We start from the raw sequence: 20,129 nt of genomic DNA, 5'->3' as shown, positions 1-20,129 counted from the left end.
AGTACGTCGGGTCCATCCAGCTTGGACCATATACTCAATCGCTCGTGTCAAATACACGGCACCCCAGACAAGCTAGCCCATCACACCAACAGGGATTGTTGGGTGTTCAAGCAGGCCGGCAAGTTGATTGCCGAAAACAAGGACAAAGGGCCGCATAGCGATGACGAGGAAGAACCCCGGCAGCCACACACTGGAGGACAGAAGAGGTTCCCCCCGCAAGTGCGGACGGTGAACATGATATACGCAACCCACATACCCAAGAGGGAGCGGAAGCATGCGCTCAGGGACGTATATGCGTTGGAGCCAGTCGCCCCAAAGTTCAACCCTTGGTCCTCTTGTCCGATCACCTTCGATCGCAGGGACCACCCCACTAGTATCCGTCATGGCGGATTCGCCGCACTGGTCCTAGACCCAATCATCAACGGATTTCACCTCACTCGAGTCCTTATGGATGGCGGCAGCAGCCTAAACCTGCTTTATCAGGACACAGTGCGCAAAATGGGTATAGACCCCTCAAGGATCAAACCCACAAAAACGACCTTTAAAGGTGTCATTCCAGGCGTAGAGGCCCACTACACAGGCTCAATTACACTGGAAGTAGTCTTCGGATCCCTGGATAACTTCCGAAGCGAAGAGTTAATCTTCGATATAGTCCCATTCCGCAGTGGTTATCACGCGCTGCTCGGACGAACCACATTCGCTAGATTCAATGCGGTACCACATTATGCATATCTCAAGCTCAAGATGCCAGGACCTCGTGGAGTTATTACAGTCAATGGAAACACAGAGCGCTCTCTCCGAACAGAGGAGCACACCGCGTCCCTTGCAGCAGAAGTGCAAAGCAGCCTCTCAAGGCAATCTACCAGTTCGGCGTTTCAAAGCCCGGACACCTTCAAGCGTGCTCGGGGCAATCGGCAGACAGACCGCCTGGCGCAATCTGAGCTCGCGTAGCAGTACGGCGACCACCCCAATCCCAGCCCAACAGCGTTATTCGTGCCGCGCGTACATAATTATGCATTAAAAATACCATGGGCACAAGAGGGGAGGGGGGCACAACTGCGGCACGCCCCAAAACGCGGCCTAAACCGCACTAGGGGCTTCCCGTTTGGTTATTTTTCTTTTTCTTTCAGGACTTTAATCTCTGGAAACACTGTCCGGCAGCTCCATTGTCGAACACATGATACAACAACAAGGAGGCAGACAACTAATTCCCATGTTGATTACAGATTTCATATCATTCCCCAGCTCGCCCTTGGAAGGGACATAGTCCTACTCTTTTGCTTATTGCACTATCTGTATCACTTTGCTTTACTGCAATTTTTTAATAAACAATGCATGACATTACGACTATTATTGCATTTTTGTTATATATATATATCTATGCGTTCATTAACGATGCCTTGCAACCGTACACTCTGGTACGGCCAATGCACCAGGGGCTTACGTACGCGCAATATGGTGTGAAAAGTCCGAACACTATCACAAGTGCGGCACCCCGAACTTATAACATTATATGCATCAGCTCCGAATCATGTTTTTTGTCAAATGTTGGGTTTGCCCGGCTCCTATGTTTTGGTACCTTACGTTCTGCTCTATCGGCTAAGGTAGCGCTAGGAGAACTACTTCGATTGTGCCTCGGTTCTGCCGGGCTGAGCACCTCAGTAGAGAAAGCTAAAACTGACTGTCATGATAAGACGCGAGACTGGTCGCTGTTCGGCGAGGTTTTTCGAGTCCTTAAAGACTTATGCCGCTTAGGGCGAGGGGCCGGCTCTGCCCGGCTTATAGGTGTGTATCGCGCCCCGAATTCGGCCTTCCGAACACTAGGGGCTTCGCCGAAATTTAAAATTATAGAATTCTATGGCTAAGTGAGAGTGATAAAGCAATATTAGTCCGGTTGCCTTGTTCGTTGTGCTGAGCACCTCCCTCGAAGGACCCAAATATGTGAACAAGAGTGCTCAGGTTTATCCCGAACACCCCAGCACTAGCGGCATGGGGGCAGAAGCCGAGGACTAGCCATCTCTCAGATTGGATAAACAGCCAAACAGAAGGTAATATTTTAAATTCAAACAAGCGTTGCATGGCGCATATGAAACAAGTTTTCACACATACAGGACAAAACGAGCAAGTCTCATTCAAAGATTACATTTTGTGAACACTCATCCGCGATAAGACGGGCTCCCGACAGAACACCCTCGTAGTACATCTCGGGGTGGCGGTGCTCCTTGCCCTCCGGTGGCCCCTCCTTGATCAGCTTCACAGCGTCTAGCTTGACCCACTGCATTATTACACGGGCGAAAGCCCGGCGTGCACCTTCTATGCGGACAGATCGCTTAACAACCTCCAGTCGATGGCAGGCATCCACAAGCCACCTCACCAGGCTGAAGAAGCTGTTCGGAAGGGCGTCGCCAGGCCACAACCGGACTATGAAGCCCTTCATGGCCTGATCGGCCGCCTTATGTAGCTCGGCCATCTGCGTCAGCAGGTCGCTCATTGGCACCGGATGTTCGGCCTCAGCATACTGAGACCAGAACAGCTTCTCCATTGAGCTTCCGTCCTCGGCCTGGCAGAATAGTGCGGCATCGGACACACTGCGGGGCAAATCTGCGAATGCTCCTGAAGAGCTCCGGATTCGAGTAAGTAATCGGTACTTCACCTTTACATGCTTGCTTTGCATATAGAAAGCCTTACCCGCTGCTATCTTCTTCATCGCGTCGATCTCCTGAAGGGCCTTCTGGGCCTCGGCCTTGGCACTCTTCGCGCTCTCACGAGCCGCGGCAAGCTCAGACTCTCGCGTCTTCAAGTCAAGCTCCAATGCCTCGTGCTTCGTCACAAGAGCCTGGAGCTCTTGCTGCACCTCGCCCACCCGAGCCTCGTGCCTCTCTCGCTCGGTGCGCTCCTTGGCCGCTGTATCTTCAGCCTTGGTCAGCACTTGCTTCAGGGTCGCCACCTCGGTCGTGGCCCCTGGCAAAACATACAATGATCCTGTCATTTTGCAACCGCGTCCTTTTTTATATACATATATCTATAGATGGGGTATTACTTTCCTTCGTTCTCCTCGAGCTGCCTCTTGACAAGGCCGAGGTCTTTCTTGGACCCATCGAGGTCCTGCTTCAGTACAACAACCTCTGCAGTTAGTGCGGCGGACGCCAGCAGAGAAGCCTGCATATGCATATTGACATACTTATATTAGACTCCTGCGATATTATTTGATCCTCTGTTCGGCTTTTCCTTGTGGACACCGAACAAAGCATCAGGGGCTACTGTCTATGCGGTAATACTTCTACTACATTTTAAAACACTTACCTCGAAGCCTGTTAGAAGGCTAGTACAGGCTTCAGTCAATCCGCTCTTGGCAGACTGAACCTTCTGGATCACCGCACTCATGATAGTGCGGTGCTCCTCCTCGATGGAAGCGTTGCGAAGCGCTTCCAACATAGTGTCCGGCGCCTCTAGATGGATAGAGGTCACCGGCATAGGCGTCTCACCCCCCTTAGAAGGGGACCGCCTGCCCGAGCTCGGAACCGTTGGAGGGTCCGGCGTGGTGTTCGGATGAGGGCCGAACTCGGAGCTCTCGGGGACCCCGTCCCCTCGGCTCCCGGAGTCCGGAAGGTCGCCTTAAGGCGCCTCTGGGACTGTCCCCCTCGATTTGGTGCCTCTTGAGACAGCACCTCGGCGTCGTCGGCTGGATGAGGGGAGGTGGTGGTCGGGACTGGATTGCTATCCATGTCCGACGAGCCCAGGGAGCCGTCCAAGGATACCTCGATATTGGCTCGGGGCGGCCTGTACAATTGAGTTCGGCGTTAGGAAAGCAATGCAACAAAGGAATCCTATGGGTTACTTTGGTACCCGAACACTTACGATCTCCCCTGGGGCTTGGACCTGGGCAACACTCATCTTCACTTTCGTCGGCGGCGGTGGAGCTGTCCGGAAGGAGCGTCCTTCCCTTCTTGGACCCTCCGACCTCCCCAGTTGGGGCGACCTTCCTTTTCTTGTCTCCCCAGTCGGTGGGGGAGCCTCTTCTTCCTCTTCCTCGTCTTCGGGGGAAGAGTGCGCCGCAGAGTCATCGGGCGGTGAGTCCGACGACGCCTGGCGTCGGGAACTCTTTCGAGCTCCCTTGGCCTTCTTGGTCTTCTCTGGCACCCTATAAGGGGCCGGAGTCAACATCTTCGCCAGAAGGGCGTCCGCAGGGCCTTCGGGCAAGGGTGCCGGACAATCGATTTGTCCGGCCATCTTCTGCCAGTCCTGTTAACGGCACAGGAGTTTAGATCCCACATATATTCAATCTATATAGAAAACAAGTATCCTGTAAAAGGTAAAACAGGTTACCGCACTGGCTTGGCGCTTCGCGCTGAATCTGCGATCCTCAGTAATGGGGGGAGGGACCGCGGCACCCTTGAACAGCACCCTCCAGGCATCTTCATGAGTCATGTCGAAGAGCCTGTTCAGAGTTCGGTGCTGCGCCGGGTTGAACTCCCACAAGGTGAACTCCCGTTGTTGGCACGGGAGTATCCGGCGGATGAGCATAACCTGGACTATGTTGACGAGCTTGAGCTTCTTGTCCACCATGTTTTGAATACATGTCTGGAGTCCGGTCAGCTCTTTTGAATTACCCCAGGACAGGCCCTTCTCTTTCCAGGAGGTGAGCCGCATGGGGATGCCAGATCGGAACTCGGGGGGCCGCTACCCATGCAGGGTCGCGTGGCTCGGTGATATAGAACCACCCCGATTGCCATCCCTTTACGGTATCCATGAAGGAGCCCTCGAGCCATGTGATGTTGGGCATCTTGCCCACCATGGCGCCTCCGCACTCCGCCTGGCGGCCGCTCACTACCTTCGGCTTGACATTGAAGGTCTTCAGCCATAAACCGAAGTGGGGCTTGATGCGGAGGAAGACCTCGCACACGATGATAAACACCGAGATGTTGAGGATGAAGTTCGGCGCCAGATCATGAATCCAGGCCGTAATAAAACATGAGCCCCCGGACGAAGGGATGGAGAGGGAATCCCAGTCCGCGGAGGAAATGGGTGAGGAATACCACCCTCTCATGGGGCTCAGGGGTGGGGACGAGCTGTTCCTCATCTAGGAGCCGGTGCGCGATGTCGTCGGGCAGGTATCCGGCTCTCCTCAGTTTCTTGACGTCTCCCTCCATGACGGAGGAGACCATCCACTTGCCTTCCGCTCCGGACATGGTTGGAGAAGGTTGAGATGGAAGTGAGAGCTTGGGCGCTAGAGCTCGAGTGTGCGGGAGCGGATGAATAGAGGAGGAAGAAGCGTGGATAGAAAGGTGAATCCTTATCCCTTTATATGGGCGGACAAAATTAAGCGTCCCCACTTGCCTGATAAAACTCGCTTATCCCCCAAGCACCGCAATTGATGGCGTGGTTGGGTTACCCACGCCCGTATTGATGAGAATCCCGTAATAAGGGGACACGATCTCTGCTTTGACAAGACGTGTCGAAAAACTGCCTCGCGTTATGTGCGGGGCTGGTTAAAAGAAACGGTTCGAATAATCACCGGGCCATGACGTAACGTCATGCTGCCGAAACAAGAAAACATTATTCTCTCTATGGTGTAATGTGGAACTTATTTTGCAGGGTCGGACACTATCCTCGTATTCAAATTCTGCTGTGATGTATTCAGAGAAGGAACCCGCCTTGCAATGCCGAAGACAACTACGCGCCGGATTCATCATCATTGAAGCCTGGTTCAGGGGCTACTGAGGGAGTCCTGGATTAGGGGGTTTCCGGACAGCCGGACTATCTCCATTGGCCGGACTGTTAGACTATGAAGATACAAGATTGAACACTTCGCCTCGTGTCCGGATGGGACTCTACATGGCGTGGAAGGCAAGCTAGGCAATACGTATATGGATATCTCCTCCTTTGTAACCGACCTTGTGTAACCCTAACCCTCTCCGGTGTCTATATAAACCGAAGGGTTTTAGTCCGTAGGACAATAATCACAACATACAATCATACCGTAGGCTAGCTTCTAGGGTTTAGCCTCTCTGATCTCGTGGTAGATCTACTCTTGTAACACCCATATCATCAATATCAATCAAGCAGGACGTAGGGTTTTACCTCCATCAAGAGGGCCCGAACCTGGGTAAAACTTCGTGTCCCTTGCCTCCAGTTACCATCCGGCCTAGACGCACAGTTCGGGACCCCCTACCCGAGATCCGCCGGTTTTGACACCGACACTATATTTTCCATTTTAGTGATCCAAGATCATATTGAGTCTATAGGAAAAGCCAATACTATCAAGGAGGGATGAGGTGTTGCTTAATGAGATTCTTGCTCAAAATGCTTAGTGATATGCTCCAAAACCCTCAACTACTTTCTCACATCCACATATGACCTAAACCAAAAGTAAAACTCGGCCCCACCGATTTTTTCTATCCGGCGCCACCGAGTTTTAAATGTCATAGCCACTGCCAGAAACCCTAGGCAAATCGGTCTCACCGATAGGGATCTCGGTCTCACCGAGATGGGATTGCAAACTCTCTGTTGCCTATTGCAATACTTTCCGTCTCACAGAAACTTGCGATCGGCCCCACCGAAACTGCAATGTAAACTCTCTGGTTCCCTTTTGTAACATTTTAGTCTCACCGAAATGAGGGATCGGTCCCACCGAGTTTACCTGACCAACTCTCTGGTTAGCTTATTACCAAAATCGGTCTCACCGAGTTTGTGTAATCGATCTCACCGAGATTACGGTATGCCCTAACCCTAATCATATCGGTCCTACCAAGTTGCATGTCGGTCCCACCGAAAACCCTAACGGTCACTAGCTTTGCTAAATCGGCCAGACCGAGTTTAACTCTTTTGCGGTGTGTTTGTTGGGATCGATGAACTTTGAGTTTATGATCAGATCTATCTTTTTATATCCATGAAAGTATTTGAGTTTCTTTGATCTCTTTTATGCATGATTGCTTATAGCCTCTTATTTCTTCTCCAATATTTGGGTTTTGTTTGGCCAACTTGATCTATTTATCATGCAATGGGAAGAGGTGCTTTGTAGTGGGTTCGATCTTACGGTGCTTGATCCCAGTGACAGAAGGGGACTGACACGTATGTAGTTTCTACTAAGGATAAAACTCTACATAGATAGATCTTGTCTACATCATGTCATCGTTCTTATTGCATTACTCCATTTCTCCATGAACTTAATACACTAGATGCATGCTGGATAGTGGTCGATGTGTGGAGTAATAGTAGTAGATGTAGGCAGGAGTCAGTCTACTAATCTTGGACGTGATGCCTATGTAATGATCATTGCTTGGATATCGTCATGAGTATTTGAAGTTCCATCAATTGTCCAACAGTAATTTGTTCACCCACCGTTTGCTATTTTTCTCGAGAGAAGCCACTAGTGAAACCTACGACCCCCGGGTCTCTTTCTCATATATTTGCCTTTGCGATCTACTTTTCCTTTGCTTTTATTTTCAGATCTACTAAAGCAAAAATAAAAAAAATACCTTGCTGCAATTTATTCTTATTTATTTTATTTGGCGTTCGATCTATCAATCTACTACAATTTTATCTCATGTCCGTTTGCCTATCTTGAGGCGCCGTACCCGAAAGGGATTGACAACCCCTTTAACACGTCGGGTTGCGAGGATTTGTGATCTGCGTGCAGGGGCTATTTACGCTATGTTGCTTGGTTCTCCTACTGGTTCAATAATCTTGGTTTCATATCTGAGGGAAATACTGATAACCCACAAGTATAGGGGATCGCAACAATTTTTGATAAGTAAGAGTGTCGAGCCCAACGAGGAGCTAAAGGTAGAATAAATATTCCCTCAAGTTCTATCGACCACCGATACAACTCTACGCACGCTTGACATTCGCTTTACCTAGAACAAGTATGAAACTAGAAGTACTTTCTAGGTGTTGTTGGATAGGTTTGCAAGATAATAAAGAGTACGTAAATAAAAAGTAGGGGCTGTTTAGATAAAGAAACAATAAAGTAAATATAGCGAGTGTGGAAAAGTGGTGGTAGGAGTTGCGAAATTACCCCTTAAGCAATTGACTACTTTACTAGACCGATAGCAAGTATTATGTGGGAGAGGCCACTGCTAGCATGTCATCCCTGACTTGGAATTCTATGCACTTATGATTGGAACTATTAGCAAGCATCCGCAACTACTAACATTCATGAAGGTAAAATCCAACCATAGCATTAAGATAAATTGGTCCCCATTCAATCCCGTATGCATCAATTTCTATGCTAGGTTGAAGCTTCTGTCACTCTTGCCCTCCAATACATAGTTCTATCAACATACAACTAACCCTAGGGTGTGATGCACGCGCGCAATCATATGATAGGTACCAAAGGACAGCAACATAACCACAAGCAAATTAAACCAATCATAGCAATTCATCAACCATCGATAGGACAATGAAAATCTACTCAGACATCATAGGATGGCAACACATCATTGGATAATAATATGAAGCATAAATCACCATGTTCAAGTAGAGGGTACAGCGGGTTGCGGGAGAGTGGACCGCTATAGATAGAGGGGGGAAGGTGATGGAGATGTTGGTGAAGATGGCGGAGGTGTTGGTGTAGATCGCGGTGATGATGATGGCCCCGGTGGCACTCCGGTGCCACCGGAAGCGATAGGGAGAGAGCCCACCTCCTTCTTCTTGTTCCTTGACCTCCTCCCTAGATGGAGAAGGGTTTCCCCTCTGGTGCATGACCTCCATGGCACGGGAGGGCGAGAGCCCCTCCAAGATTGGATTTGTCTCTCTGTCTCTCTCTGTTTCTGGTTCTCAGATTCTTCCCTTTCACCATTTCTTATATTCCCGGAGATTCGTAACTCCGATTGGGCTAAAATTTTAACACGATCTATATATGGATATTAGCTTTCATGCGGCGAAACAAGGGCATCAACTGTCTTACGGGGTGGCCACGAGGGTCAGGGGCGCGCCTGCCTCCGTGGGGCGCGCCCCCTACCTCATGGGCCCCTCGAGCATCATCTCGCGTGGATTTTTCTTCCCAAAAATCATATATATTCCAAAAAAATCTCTATCAGTTTTTATTCCGTTTGGATTCCGTTTGATATGGATATTTTGCGAAACAAAAAACATGCAACAAACAGGAACTGGCACTGGGCACTGGATCAATATGTTAGTCCCAAAAATAGTATAAAAGGTTGCCAAAAGTATATGAAAGTTGTAGAATATTGGCATGGAACAATCAAAAATTATAGATATAATGGAGACGTATCAGCATCCCCAAGCTTAATTCCTGCTCGTCCTCGAGTAGGTAAATGATAAAAAAAAAGATAATTTTTGATGTGGAATGCTACCTAGCATAATCTTGATCATGTAATCTAATCATGGCATGAATATTAAGACACGAGTGATTCAAAGCAATAGTCTATCATTTGGCATAAAAACAATAATACTTCAAGCCTACTAATAAAGCAATCATGTCTTTTCAAAATAACATGGCCAAAGAAAGTTATCCCTACAAAATCATATAGTCTAGCTATGCTCTATCTTCACCGCACAAAATATTCACATCATGCACAACCCCGATGACAAGCCAAGCAATTGTTTCATACTTTTGACGTTCTCAAACCTTTTCAACTTTCATGCAATACATGAGCGTGAGCCATGGACATAGCAGTATAGGTGGAATAGAATATGATGGTGGAGAAGACAAAAAGGAGAAGATAGTCTCACATCAACTAGGCGTATCAACGGGCTATGGAGATGCCCATCAATAGATATCAATGTGAGTGAGTAGGGATTGCCATGCAACGGATGCACTAGAGCTATAAGTGTATGAAAGCTCCAACTGAAACTAAGTGGGTGTGCATCCAACTTGCTTGCTCATGAAGACCTTGGGCATTTCAGGAAGCCCATCATCGGACTATACAAGCCAAGTTCTATAATGAAAATTCCCACTAGTATATGAAAGTGATAACTCAAGAGACTCTCTATATGAAGAACATGGTGCTACTTTGAAGCACAAGTGCGGAAAAAGGATAGTAGCTGTCGGTGTCAAAACCAGCGGATCTCGGATAGGGGGTCCCGAACTGTGCGTCTAGGCGGATGGTAACAGGAGATGGGGGACATGATGTTTTTACCCAGTTTCGGGCCCTCTCGATGTTGGTAACACCCTACTCCTGCTTGATTGATCTTGATGATATGAGTATTACAAGAGTTGATCTACCATAAGATCGAAGAGGCTAAACCCTAGAAGCTAGCCTATGGTATGATTGTTGTTGTTGGTCCTACAGACTAAACCCTCCGGTTTATATAGATACTGGAGGGGGCTAGGGTTACACAGAGTCGGTTACAAGGAAGGAGATTTACATATCCGTATTGCCAAGCTTGCCTTCCACGCCAAGGAGAATCCTATCCGGACACGGGACGAAGTCTTCAATCTTGTATCTTCATAGTCCAATAGTCCGGCCAAAGGATATAATTCGGCTGTCCGGATACCCCCTAATCCAGGACTCCCTCAGTAGCCCCTGAACCAGGCTTCAATGACGATGAGTCCGGCGCGCAGATTGTCTTCGGCATTGCAAGGCGGGTTCCTCCTCCGAATACTTCATGGAAGATTTTGAACACAAGGATCGTGTCCGGCTCTGCAAAACAAGTTCCACATACAACCATAGAGAGAATAATATTTTCACAAATCTAATCTGCCGACGTATTCCGCAGTGTGACATCACACCACAGCCAGGTCACCATTCGAATTGTTTTTCACAACCAACCTCAGCGTGTTTCGCGAGGCGGTTTCCTTGGCACTCTTGTCGAAGCAGAGATCATGTCCCCTTATTACGGGATTCCCATCAATACGGACGTGGGTAGCCCAACCGCGCCATCAATTACAGCGCTTGGGGGATAAGCGAGTTTTACCAGGCTGGTGGGGGCGCATAGTTTCATTCGCCCTTATAAAGGGATAAGGGTTCACCGTTTTCTACTCACGCCTTCTTCCTCCTTGCTCATCCATTCTCGCGCACTTGAGCTCCAGCGCCCAAGTCCACATCCTTCTCCTCAACCCTCTCCAAACATGTCTGGAGCGGGAGGAAAGTGGATGGTCTCCTCCGTTATGGAGAGAGACATCAAAAAGCTGCGCGGGGCCGGATACTTAGCCGCGGATATTGTGCACCGGCTGCCAGCCGCGGGGCAGATCGTCCCTACCCCGGAACCTTACGAAAGGGTGGTTTTCCTCACCCACTTCGTCCGCGGACTGGGGTTTCCCCTCCATCCATTCGTCCGCGGCCTTATGTTCTATTATGGGGCTGGACTTCCATGATCTAGCTCCGAATTTCATCCTCAACATCTCAGTGTTCATCATCGTGTGCGAGGCTTCCTCCACATCCGGCCCCACTTTGGCATGTGGCTGAAGACCTTCAATGTCAAACCGAAGGTAGTAGGTGGCCAACAAGCGGAATGCGGCGGAGCCATGGTGGGCAAAATGCCCAATGTTACATGGCTCGAGGGCTCCTTCGTGGAGACCATAAAGGGGTGGCAATCGGGGTGGTTCTACATCACTGAGCCGCGCAACACCAACTGGGTGGCGGCCCCCGAGTTTCGATCTGGAATCCCCACGCGGCTCACTTCCTGGAAGGAGAAGGGCCTGTCTTGGGGCTCATCGGTGGAGCTGGACGGACTCCAGAAGTGTATCCGGAACATGATAGGCAAGAAACTCAAGCTTGTCAACATAGTCCAGGTCATGCTCTTCCACCGGATCCTCCCGTGTCAACGACGGGCTTTCAACTTATGGGAGTTCGACCCGGCCCAGCACCAGACTCTACACTAGCTCTTCGACACGACACATAAGGACATCTGGAAGGGCTGTTCAAGGGCGCCGAGGTCCCCCCTCCCCTTACCGAGGACCGCAGGCTAAGCGCGACGCGCCCTGCAAATCCGGTAAGTTCTGTACACCTCGTAGGGTATTTATTTTCCATAGTTTAACCATGTGCGGGGTCTGAGCTCCCATGCCTTTGACAGGACTGGGTGGAGACATCGGAGTAGATTGACTGTCCGGCCCCTCTGCCCGAAGACCCTGCAGACGCTCTCCTGACAAAGATGCGGACTCTGGCTCCTTATGAGGTGCCAGAGAAGAAGATCAAGAAGAAGGCCACGGGAACCCGAAAGAGTTCCCGACGCCAGGTGGTATCAGACTCATCGTCCGATAACTCCGAGACACACTCCTCCTGTGAAAACGAGGAGGAGGAAGATGACGGTTCTCCCCCTCCAGCTGGGGGAAACAGGAAAAGGAAGGCCGCCCCAACCGGGGAGGCCAGAGGGTCCAAGAAGGGAAGGACTCTCCTTCTGGACTGTTCCACCACCGCCGACGATAATGAAGACGAGTGTTTACTCGGGGCCAAGCCCCTAGCGAAGTCGTAAGTATTCGGATACCAGAGTAACTCATACCATACTTTTATTGCACTGCTTCTCCTAACATCGAATATGATCATGCAGTCCGCCCCGAGCCCGCATCGACGTATCCTCGTCGGACGGTTCCTTGGACCCGTCGGACATGAATAGTGAGTCACTTCCAACCGCCTCCTCTCCTCGCCGTACGGAAAATGTCGAGGTATTGTCTCAATGGACACCGAACCGAGGGGAGGTAGTCCTGGAGGCGCCTCAAGGTGACCTTCCGGACTCCAGGCGCAAAGGGAGCAAGACTCCCAAGGGCTCCAAGTTCGTCCCTCAGCCGAACACCGCGCCGGAACCTCTAGTGGTTCCGGACTCCGACAGGCGGCCCCCTGCCAAGAGGGGCAAGCCGCCCGTGCCGGTTACCTCTGTCTATCCAGAGGCATCGGACAACCTGCTGGGAGCGCTTCGTGGTGCTTCCATCGACGAAGAGCATCACACTATTATGAGTGCGGTGATCAAGAAGGTCCAGTCCGCCAAGAGCGGACTGACTGAAGCCTGTGCCAGCCTTCTAACAGGCTTTGAGGTAAGTATTTAAAATATAGGAAAATATTACCGCATAGACAGTAGCCCCTGATGCTCTGTTTGGTGTTCACAAAGAAAAGCCAAATAGAGGATCAAATAATATCTGCAGGAGTCTAATACAAGTATGTCTATATGCGTATGCAGGCTTCGCTGCCGACCTCTGCCGCACTGACCGCGGAGGTCACCGCACTGAAGCAGAACCTTGAGCGGTCCGAGAAAGAACTCGGCCTTGCCAATAGGCAGCTCGAGAGAACAAAGGTAAGTAATACCTTGTCTAATAAAAGATGTGGTTGCAAAATGATAGGATCATCATGGATGTGCCAGGGGCCACGACCAAAGTGGCAACCCTGAAGCGAGCGCTGACGAGGCCGAAAACAAAGTGGCCGAGGAGCGCACCGAGCGGGAGAAACAAGAGGCATGGGTGGGCGAGGTGCAGCAAGAGCTCCAGGCTCTCGTGAAGAAGCACGAGACTTTGGAGCTTGACTCAGAGACACGAGAGTCCGAGCTTGCTGCGGCCCTCGAGAGCACAAAGCATGCCAAGGCTGAAGCCCAAAAGGCCCTCCAGGAAATTGAGGCGATGAGGAAGATAGCGGCAGGTAAGGCATTCATTATGCAAAGCAAGCATGTGAAAGTAAATTACTTGTTACTTACCTGAGTCCGGAGGTCTCCAGGAGCATTCGCAGATTTTCCCCGCAGCGTGTCGGATGCCGCAAAGTACTACCAAGCCGAGGAGGGAAGCTTGACGGAGAAGTTGTTCTGGTCTCATTATACTGGGACCGAACACCCGATGCCTGTGAGCGACCAGCTGAAGCAACTGGTCGAGCTGCACAAGGCGGCCGAACAGGCCATGAGGGGCCTTATAGTCCGGATGTGGCCTGGCGACGCCCTTCCCAACAGCTACTTCGGCCTGGTGAGGTGGCTTGTGAATTCTCGCCCACGGCTGGAAGTCATAAAGCGGTCCGTCTGCATCGAAGGTGCACGCCGGGCTTTTGCCCGTGCGAAGGTGCACTGGGCCAAGATGGATGCCGAGAAGCTGGTGAAGGAGGGGCTGCCGCAGGGCAAGGAGCATCGCCACCCTGAAATGTATTATGAGGGTGTCCTGAAGGGTTCCCATCTTGTGGCGGACGAGTGTGCGAAGGATGTAATTTTTGAATGAACTTGCTCGTGTGATCCTGTATTATGAAAACTTGTTCATGTGCGCTATGCAATGCTTGTTTGAATTTAAAATATTACCTTCTGTGCGGCTGTTTATCAAATCTGAGAGATGGCCAGTCGTCGGCTTATGCCCCCATGCCACGAGTGCTGGGGTGTTCGGGATAAATATGAGCACTCTTTTTCCCATTGTTGGGTCCTTCGAGGGAGGTGCTCAGCACAACGAACAAGGCAATCAGACTATAATGCTTTATCACTCTCACTTAGCCATAGAAGTCTACAATTTTAAATTTTGGCGAAGCCCCTAGTATTCGGAAGGCCGAATTCAGGGTGCTATACACGCCTAACCCGGACAAAGCTGACTCCTCGCCCTAAGCGGCATAAGTCTTTAGGGACTCGAGACCTCTAGAACAGCGACCAGCTCTCACCTTATCATGACAGTCAGTTTTAGCTTTCTCTACTGAGGTGCTTGCCCAGATGAACCGGGGCACAATCGCAGTAGTTCTCCCAGTGCTACCTTAGCCGATATAGCGGAACGTAAGGTACCAAAATATGGGAGCCGGGCAAACCCAACTATTGAACCAAGACATGATTCGGAGCTGATGCATATAATGCTATAAGTTCGGGTGCCGCACTGTCGAAAGTGTTTGGACTTCTCACGCCGTATTACGGGGTACGCTTAAGCCCCTGGCGTATTGGCCGTACCAGAGTGTACAGGTGTTGAATGTCATGAGTGAACATATATATAAAAAAGAATAGAGAATGCGATAATAGTCTAGTGCTATGCATTGTTTATTCAAAAAGGTGCGTCGAAGCAGAATGATACAAGTAGTGCGATAAGCAAAAAGTAGGACTATTTGACATGTCCCCTCCAAGGGCAAGCTGAGGAATGGTATTTAAAGCAGGTATTTCACTTGTTATCAGAGACCACCTGGGAGTTCCATGGTGCGACGTAGCTTTATGCCTCCTTGGTTGTTGTATCGTGTGTCCGGCAATCGTACTGCCGGACGGGGTTTCCAGAGAGTAAAGTCCTAAAAGAGAGAAAAAACAACAAAGCAGGAAGCCCCTAGTGCGGCTGAGCCGCGTTTTGGGGCGTGCCGTAGTCGTGCCCCCCCACCTATGCCCATGGTATTTTCAATGCGTAATTATGTACGCGTGGCACGGATTTCGCCATTTGGCTAGGACTGGGGTGGGGGCCACATTGCTATGCGAGCTCAGAACGTGCTAGGCGGTCTTGTTGCAGATTACTCCGGGCGCGCTTGACGGTGTTTGGGTGTTTAATCACCGAACTGGTGGATTGCCAGAAGAGGCTGCTTTGTGCTTCTGCTGCGAGGGCCGCAGTGTGCTCCTCCGTGCGGAGAGAGCGCTCTGTGTTTCCATTGACCGTGATGACCCCCCGAGGTCCTGGCATCTTGAGCTTGAGGTATGCATAATGAGGTACCGCATTGAATCTCGCAAATGCGGTTCGCCCGAGCAGTGCATGATAGCCACTGCGGAACGGGACTAAATCGAAGATTAACTCCTCGCTTCGGAAGTTATCCGGGGATCCGAAGACCACTTCCAGTGTGACTGAGCCTGTGCAATGGGCCTCTACACCTGGTATGACGCCTTTGAAGGTTGTTTTTGTGGGTTTGATCCTTGAGGGGTCTATACCCATTTTGCGCACTGTGTCCTGATAAAGCAGGTTCAGGCTGCTGCCGCCGTCCATAAGGACTAGAGTGAGGTGAAATCCGTCGATGGTTGGGTCTAGGACTAGTGCGACGAATCCACTATGACGGATACTAGTGGGGTGGTCCCTACAATCGAAGGTGATCGGACAGGAGGACCATGGGTTGAACTTTGGGGCAACTGGCTCCAACGCATATACATCCCTTAGCGCACATTCCCTGTTGAATGGCTTTTTCCGCTGACCGGGTTTAGAGCCTCTGAATCTGGCATTGACTGCTGTATCCTCGGTATTGCTGCTGTTGATGCAGCGCTTGTGTTTGTTGCGACGTGACCTGCCATTGCTATCCTTGGTATCCGAAGTACCATGGTTCTTTGATATGTTATTGCTTCGAGCCAGCCAGCTATCCTCTCCCGCGCAAAAGCAGGTCATGAGTGTCGTGAGGGCTGCCATAGATTTCGACTTTTCCTGGCCAAGGTGCCGGGCGAGCCACTTGTCACAGATGTTGTGCTTAAAAGCTGGTAGGGCTTCTGCATCCGGACAGTCGACGATTTGATTTTTCTTTGTCAGGAACCGTGTCCAGAATTGCCTGGCCGATTCCTCTGGCTGCTGAATTATGTGGCTCAAGTCAGCGGCATCTGGTGGTCGTACATAAGTGCCCTGGAAGTTGTCAAGGAATGCAGCCTCCAGATCTTCCCAACAGCCAATGGATTCTACTGGCAGGCTGTTGAGCCAATGTCGAGCTGGTCCTTTGAGTTTGAGTGGGAGGTATTTGATGGCGTGTATGTTGGGGAACGTAGTAATTTCAAAATTTTCCTACGCACATGCAAGATCATGGCGATGCATAGCAACGAGAGGGGAGAGTGTGATCTACGTACCCTTGTAGACCGACAGCGAAAGCGTTAGCACAACGCGGTTGATGTAGTCATACGTCTTCACGGCCCGACCGATCAAGCATCGAAACTATGGCACCTCCGAGTTTTAGCACACTTTCAGCTCGATGACGATCCCCGGACTCCGATCCAGCAAAGTGTCGGGGTAGAGTTCCGTCAGCACGACGGCGTGGTGACGATCTTGATGTACTACCGTCGCAGGGCTTCGCCTAAGCACCGCTACAATATTACCGAGGATTATGGTGGAAGGGGGCACCGCACATGGCTAAGAATATGATCACGTGGATCAACTTGTGTGTCTAGGGGTGCCCCCTGCCCCCGTATATAAAGGATCAAGGGGAGGAGGCCGGCCGGCCCCTATTGGCGCGCCAGGAGGAGTCCTCCTCCTAGTAGGAGTAGGACTCCTACTAGGAGGGGGAAGGAAGTGGGGAGGGAGAAGGAAAGGGGGGCGCCACCCCCCCTCTCCTAGTCCAATTCGGACCAGGGGGAGGAAGCGTGCAGCCCACCCTGGCTGCCCCTCTCTCTCTCCACTAAGGCCCGTATGGCCCATTACTTCTCCCGGTAGGGTTCCGGTAACCCTCCGGCTCTCCGGTTTTCTCCAAAATCACCCAGAACACTTCCGGTGTCCGAATATAGCCATCCAATATATCAATCTTTATGTCTCAACCATTTCGAGACTCCTCGTTATGTCTGTGATCACATCCGGGACTCTGAACTAACTTCGGTACATCAAAACTCATAAACTCATAATATAACTGTCATCGAAACCTTAAGCGTGCGGACCCTACGGGTTCGAGAACAATGTATACATGACCGAGACACGTCTCCGTTCAATAACCAATAGCGGAACCTGGATGCTCATATTGGCTCCTACATATTCTATGAAGATCTTTATCGGTCAGACCGCATAACAACATACGTTGTTCCCTTTGTCATCGGTATTTTACTTGCCCGAGATTCGATCGTCGGTATTTCAATACCTAGTTCAATCTCATTATCGGAAAGTCTCTTTACTCGTTTCGTAATACATCATCTCGCAACTAACTCATTAGTTGCAATGCTTGCAAGGCTTATGTGATGTGCATTACCGAGAGGGCCCAGAGATACCTCTCCGACAATCGGAGTGACAAATCCTAATCTCGAAATACGCCAACCCAACATGTACCTTTGGAGACACCTGTAGAGCTCCTTTATAATCACCCAGTTACGTTGTGACGTTTGGTAGCACACAAAGTGTTCCTCCGGCAAATGGGAGTTGCATAATCTCATAGTCATAGGAACATGTATAAGTCATGAAGAAAGCAATAGCAACATACTAAATGATCGGGTGCTAAGCTAATGGAATGGGTCATGTCAATCACATCATTCTCCCAATAATGTAATCCCATTAATCAAATGACAACACATGTCTATGGTTAGGAAACATAACCATCTTTGATTAATGAGCTAGTCAAGTAGAGGCATACTAGTGACGTTTGGTTTGTCTATGTGTTCACACAAGTATTATGTTTCCGGATAATACAATTCTAGCATGAATAAGAAACATTTATCATGATATAAGGAAATAAAATAATAACATTATTATTGCCTCTATGGCATATTTCCTTCAGTGTAGATCGTCACCGCGGGCCATGTGGATGTGTAGGAGGAAGTCCTCGATCCATACCGCAGGATCTGTTGTACCATCGTATGATTCGTTATTTACGGGTTCGAAACCCTCTGGGATTTGGTGATCCATTACTTCGTCTGTGAAGCATAGGGGGTGTGCGGCGCCTCTGTACTGGGCTATATCGCGATGCAGCTTAACTGAGTCTTGTCCGCTGTATTCGACCCGGCCGGATTTACTTTTACTGTATCTGGCGTGACGGTTATCGTCTCGCATAGTGGCGCGCCCTCGTGATCCGTAGATCGATCTTGCATGTTTTGCTTTGTCCTCCAATACGTCTCGCAGGTATAGCGTGTTTCCCCGTGCCTTGACATTTTTATTTGAGTGGCGTCGGGGTGCGGGCTGAGCTTTTGGCTGAAATGCCTCTCTGTCGCGGTCATGTGGTGGCCGATCAGCCGCGTCATATGCTGGAGATGTAGGTTTTAATGCTTCCTCCTCCAGTCGGGGTAGCAACCTGCGCTTTGGGTAAATCTTGGAGGGGCGTTCGAGTTCATATTCCTTGGACGCAAGGACTTTAGTCCATCTGTCAGCTAGCAAATCTTGAGCAGCTCGAAGCTGCTGTTGCTTTTTCTTAAGGCTATTTGCCGTGGCTATAAGCCAGCGCTTGAAGCGCTCTTGCTCGACGGGATCCTCAGGCACGACAAATTCGTCATCGTCGAGGCTTGCCTCGTCTTCGGAGGGAGGCATGTAATTATCATCCTTCGCCTCTCCATATGCCGCTCTCTCGGGAGGGCTGGCTTCTCCATCCTCCTACTCTAAATTTTGCTGGAGGGGATTGTCGTCATCTTTGGCACTGTCTCGAGTGCTATTATCTCCTATGCCGGTATCACCGCTTTTGCCTTGGCGAGACTTAGAGCGGCGCCGCTGACGTCGGCGCTTGGGTTGCTTCTTGGAGGGGTCATCCTCTGCTGTCCCATCGCCATTGCCTTCTTTGGGTGTGTCCACCACATATATATATATATATATATCATATGATGAGCTGGCTATCCAGTGCCCTGTGGGTAGTGGTTCTTGTTCGTCTCCTGCATCGTCGTCCATACCGTCGATGTCTTCGCAGTCGAAGTCGAGCATGTTGGTCAAATTGTCGACAGTGGCTACTAAGTGGGTGGTGGGTGGGCGGTGAATTTCTTCGTCATCCGCATCCCAATCCTGCCGGACATAGCTCGGCCAGGACTCTCCTGACAAGGAGAGAGACCTTAATGAGTTCATTATGTCGCTGAAGGGCGAGTGCTGAAAGATATCCGTGGAGGTGAATTCCATGATCGGCGCCCAGTCGGATTCGATAGGCACGGGCGCAGGCGGTTCGGAGTCTGTGGCCGGGGAAGAATCCGGCAGTTTGGCGCCACGGCTCTCGTGAAGGGTGAGGTCGATACTCGGCTCGATCGCCGCTGAGAATGTGGCCTCCGTGTCGGGGTCTATCCACCCGTCCATGGATGGCGCAATTGGCTCTGAATTGAGGGTCGGAGCGGTTGCCGGTGCGGTCTCCTGAACACTAACCGATGGTAGAGCTAAATCATGCTCATCATGACCGTGCGGCGCACTCGGTAGGGGCTCGAATCCGTCGAAGATCAAGTCTCCGCGGATGTCAGCCGTGTATTTTAAGCTTCCAAACGTGACCTGGTGGCCAGGGGCGTAACTCTCGATCTGCTCCAGATGGCCAAGCGAGTTGGCCCGCAGTGCGAAGTCGCCGAATACGAAGATCTGTCCGGGGAGAAAAGTCTCACCCTGGACTGCATTGCTATCGATGATCAAAGGAGCCATCAAGCCTGACGATGACGACACAGAGGAACTCTCAATGAAAGCACCAATGTCGGTGTCA

The sequence above is a fragment of the Triticum aestivum genome, chromosome 4A (genome assembly GCF_018294505.1).
Source record: "Triticum aestivum cultivar Chinese Spring chromosome 4A, IWGSC CS RefSeq v2.1, whole genome shotgun sequence".
NCBI lineage: Eukaryota > Viridiplantae > Streptophyta > Magnoliopsida > Poales > Poaceae > Triticum > Triticum aestivum.
This window is presented reverse-complemented; position numbering follows the sequence as displayed.